Consider the following 5,000-nt stretch of genomic DNA (forward strand, 5'->3'; position numbering starts at 1 on the left):
ACGTCGAGGGTTCCAGTTGATCCGATCAACGGAACAGCCTGCTCGTGAAATTAACGTGCAAGTGGCTGAGCACTCCATAGACACGTGTACTCTTAACGTAGTTCTCGGGGATATTCAGCGTGACACAGTGTGACAAGGCTGACCCTTTGAATTACAGGCACAACAGAAACAGGAAGAAAGAGTGAGAGAAAGTTGTGGTGGAAGAGTACAGCAGGGTTTGCCACCATCCCCTGCCGGAGCCTCGTGGAGCTTTAGGTGTTTTCGCTCAATAAACACTCACAACGCCCGGTCTGGGAATCGAAACCGCGATCCTATGACCGCTTGTCCGCTGCCCTAACCACTGGGCCATTGCGCCTCCAAACCTGAATATATATATGATACAATAAACATGGAAACAAAACTCTAGCAACACAAAAAAGGAGATCACATGGAACATCATATTATACAGACACTGTTGATTCTCCTGAGAACCACAAAGAAAATTTCTAAACTTACCCCAAGCCTAAGATAAGCAAGTCCCCAAATAATTAATTAATTTCCATTAATCTCAAAATTATAAATACCACCATAGTAGCTCAATGAAAATATAATACTGTTGTGATTTGTTGGTTTAATAATTTGGAGAATAAAGCACATGTATATTTACCCAATTTGACATAGCAGAATAGTACCCATTTATATTTAAAAGTCCTCTCTTGAAAGCCTTTGAAATTATAATAGAATATAGCACCACCAGCAACCTTGATATTAGTATCAACGCCAGGAAGTTGACCCTATTTCACAGCAACTCACATTTAATCAAAAATGAAGGCGACCTTGTATCGATATCTAAATAGAGAAATGGGATGATCATGAATGGACTGGTCACAACTCTTCATTATAGAAAATACGAACAAGTGTACAATACCCTATATATTTAGATTATACATATAGATCGTGTTCAATACATATTCTGAGGAAGAGGTGATTTTAGAAAGTACCTAATTTGATATTTAAGAAGAATAATCCTTTCTACTATAGGCACAAGGCCTGAAATTTGGTGGGAGGGGGAGCAATCAATTAAATCGATCCCAGTACGCAACTAGTACTTAATTTATCGATCCTGAAAGGATGAAAGGCAAAGTCGACCTCGGCGGATAACTAAGAAGAAGAATATGAACATCTGCATCATGTGTGACCCAAGATCCATTAGTTTCTTTTGTAGAACACTAGAACTTAACCCTAAAACCACTACCCATACAGAAATCCAAACGAAGGTACCACACACATAAATAAAATCTCCAGCCACTATCAGGCATTATAAGAAAAATAGTAAATAAAATGAGTAGAAAAATAGCCAACTTACCATTCAATGGGAATATTTTCAACCCCTCTGCCCTCGATTACATGGCTTCATTACAAAAAAAGTGAATTTATGTAGCAAGCTGTTTATAAGAAACGCTTCTTAGAAACTAGAAGATCAAGTAAAAAGCGGAATATTATATCGTTTAACATAGAAAGAAAAAGATCTACAACCATCCTGTCATTTGTTAAACACTTTCCAATTACACATAAATTTCACACGCTTTTCAACCGAAAAATAACAAACCGGATATTATTTCTTGGTCGACACTGGTTAACAGATCACAGAACACAACCGAAAATACGTAACCAGCAAACCCTCGTCCCCAACCCAATACTCTAGCCAACCAACAAATTGTATTTGAAGAACTGCACACTAAGCAGTTACTGCTCTCTTAAGTCGCTCATATAGACATTGTATTCAGAGAAAGTATAGTGGACTTACAGAGCATATATTTAAGTGCAGATAGAACCAGCATATTTACGCCTTCAGATCTAGAGAGAGAACTTCTATTACCTCTCTTTCACAGTACGTTTGAACATCGGTGAATAGTGGAATGGAAAATGGCTCTATAGTTTGGAGCCTACTTTGTCACCGCATCCTGTTTACCAATGGTGAAAAAATTGTGTTGGATTAATTGGAGATTTACTCTGCCCCCAAAATCATTGTTCCCGAAAACATGGGATGGAATGTGGAGACTCTGCAAACATGGGGAAAATACATTCTTTAAAAAGCTGTTTATTTTGCTATAGTAAAAAATTTTAATTGCAAAAGAAATTTTATTTTTAACCGCCGAAAACTTGTACCATATACATCTGCTCTCCTTAGATAACTTCTTCTATGACCCACGGAGCACTGAATCTCACCACTTGACCTGAAGCAAATAATGATGGCCAAGAACCAGTAACAGTTTTATACGTCATCTTGCCAGCTAGAATTAGGCCCACGAGCCTGAACGAGTGTAACGCACGAAAAATCGTGCAGGCTGGAAGTGAGTTAACTCCGTCTTCCGAATTTCCCATAAAATATTAATGAAATCGAGTGCATAGTAAAAGACACTTGCTCAATGGGCATTGAAGAGGGACAGAATATGGGACCACTTAATAGCGGAGCGGATTTCTTAACCACATTGATAATATAACGAGAAGTAAAATATACAATACTCTGATGTAGAGATGAGTGGTGACTGATGTAGAGTCGTAAGACAAAACAAAGTAAAAATAAATATACTGTTGTAAAATTGTGATTAAAGAATTATCAAACTGGAAGAATGTCATTAAGGGTTAGCATCAATATAACTGGCACCCTGTCGGTTATGACGACGAGGGTTCAATTTGCTCCGGTCAACAGAACAGCCTTCTCGTGAAATTAACATGTAAATGGCTGATCTCTTCACAAACACGTGTACCCTTAACATATCAGTAGTTTTCAGGGAGATTGAGTGTGACACACAATGTGGCACGGCTGACCCCTTTGAATTACAGGTACGGGAAATAAAATATCTTGCACAAGGCGTAGGAGTGGCTATGTGGTAAGTATCTTCCTTACCAACCACATGGTGCCGGGTTCAGTCCCACTGCGTGGCATCTTGGGCAAATGTCTTCTACTATAGCCTCGGGCCGACCAAAGCCTTGTGAGTGGATGTGGTAGACGGAAACTGAAAGAAGCCCGTCGTATATATGTATATGTATATATATATATATATATATGTGTGTGTGTGTGTGTGTGTGTGTGTGTGTGTGTGTGTGTGTGTGTGTGTTTGTGTGTCTGTGCTTGTCCCCCCAACATCGCTTGACAACCGATGCTGGTGTGTTTATGTCCCCGTAGCTTAGCGGTTCGGCAAAAGTGACCGATAGAATAAGTACTAGGCTTCCAAAGAATAAGTCCTGGGGTCGATTTGCTCGACTAAAGGCGGTGCTCCAGCATGGCCGCAGTCAAAAGACTGAAACAAGTAAAAGAGTAAAAGAGTAAAGAGTAAGGACACAACGCGCTGCCGGGAATCGATCTCCCGACCAATATGATCGTGGGCAGAATACCCTAAGTAACAAGTCACGTGCCTTCACTAACATAAATATATGTTTGTGCGAGCAAACACACCGATGCACCTCACAGATGTTTATATGGGTGTGTATGCGAGTGTCTTGTGCATGAGTGTTTACCTCTATGTGTGCGCGCGCAGGTGCTCATAAATACATGTCTATACATGAAAGCACGTGCTTACGTGCGTATACGGATAGTTTTTTTTATACACAAATTGCTTTTGAAGTCGCATGTTGCTAAGTTACAGGACACTATTCCATTGTTGTATGTCGAGGGTGCAATTTGATTTTTAACCCTTGCTTTACAATTTGCATCTCTGTTAATCATGTGTCCAGTTCCGTGTGCAAAGGATGAAGTAGTAATTTCCACACCACAACAAATATATGTGCGTACGTGCGTGTGCATGTGTGTGTGTGTGTGTGTGTGCGTGCGTGTATGCACATGTATATATATATTAAACTTTACAAGAGAAGGGACACTGACCTCAAGGTCTGACCTTCTATCAATTTCTCTCTCTCTATCTCTCTATCTCTCTATCAGTGTATATATATATATATATATATATATATATATATATATATATATATATATATATATATATATATATATATATATATCAGAAGAATGTGTTATAACATTATTCCACATATACAAAAAGAGCCCTACCTCCATCATCAGCTGCCCCACGGATATCATCATGGTTTCGACACCTTAGCTATCTATTTATCTATGTAACTAAATATATATATATATATATATACATATATCAATGACGGCTCCTTTCAGTTTCCAACTATCAAATTTATACACAAGGCATCCGTCAGCCCGGATCTGTAATAGTAAGCACCTGCCTAAGGTGCCACGCAGTGGGACTGTACCTAAAACTGAATGGCTGCGAAGCGAACTTCTTAATTACACAGCCGCATGAGGTAACAGTTATGTGCCGAGTGCGTTGCTGCACCCTGTTTCAAAATGCAGAAGTCGGTGTCTGATCAGACAGTAAAATAGCTCTATAAATGCTTCTCCCTCTTCTACTAATACTATCTCGACTGCAAGTATTATGTCGGAGATTCTTTCTCTCCTAGAAGAGCTGTCTCCCCCCCCCCCCCACGGCTTTGTCAAAAATTACGGGGGCCTCTTCTACTCCAGTGAGATCTATTCAACTCATAGTTGGAATACTGTGTGGGGGTTTATAAGAGAGTTTATAAATGATAGGAAAGTTTGTGGGTGGATGAGTGAATTTGGTGTTGCTCAAAGGGGTACGGAAACCAGCATGATACATACATACAGGCTACTACTTGCCTCTGGGGGTACGATGTAGTTGTAAAGACTATTTATAATCATTTCTACTATAGGCACAAGGCCTGAAATTTTGAGGGTGGGGGCCAGTTGATTAGAGCGACCCCGGTACGCAACTGTAACTTAATTTATCGATCCCAAAAGGATCAAAGGCTAAGTCGACCGCGGCGGAATTTAAACTCAGAACGGAGCGACGGGCGAAACACCGCAAAGCATTTTGGCCAGTGAGCTTACGATTCTGCCAGCTCGCCGCCATTTTATAATGCTATCCGTAGGAAGGACTGCCCGAGCGTATAGATCAAAGGCTTGTCAAAACCAA

The sequence above is a fragment of the Octopus bimaculoides genome, chromosome 9 (genome assembly GCF_046866305.1).
Source record: "Octopus bimaculoides isolate indiv1 chromosome 9, ASM4686630v1, whole genome shotgun sequence".
NCBI classification, from domain to species: Eukaryota; Metazoa; Mollusca; class Cephalopoda; order Octopoda; family Octopodidae; genus Octopus; species Octopus bimaculoides.